Raw genomic sequence first — 358 nt, forward strand, 5'->3', positions numbered from 1 at the left:
TTCTAGATGTCGATGGTATATACTACATACGCAATCCGTAGTAATTTTTGTGGACATCCGATGAGGATTACGGATTACGGGCTATATGTGACGGCACCCATAAGAGCACAGACACAAGCTTTTGCATAACACATAACGCATAGTGCATAAGCGAATCAACTAATCAGAAGCTTTCCTTTCCTCTCATTCCGTGGAAAAGAAGAATTTCGATTGGTTGATTCTATTATGCATTATGTATTATGCGTTATACAAGAGTGTGTGCTGCGGCCATAATGCTGGATTCACACTGCATCCGATTTGCGTCGTACGACACTCTTCAACCAATCGGAAAACAGAATTCCGATGATACGAAGCAAAA

Source organism: Trachymyrmex cornetzi, unplaced genomic scaffold, assembly GCF_001594075.2.
Source record: "Trachymyrmex cornetzi isolate Tcor2-1 unplaced genomic scaffold, Tcor1.1 scaffold877, whole genome shotgun sequence".
Lineage (NCBI taxonomy): Eukaryota > Metazoa > Arthropoda > Insecta > Hymenoptera > Formicidae > Trachymyrmex > Trachymyrmex cornetzi.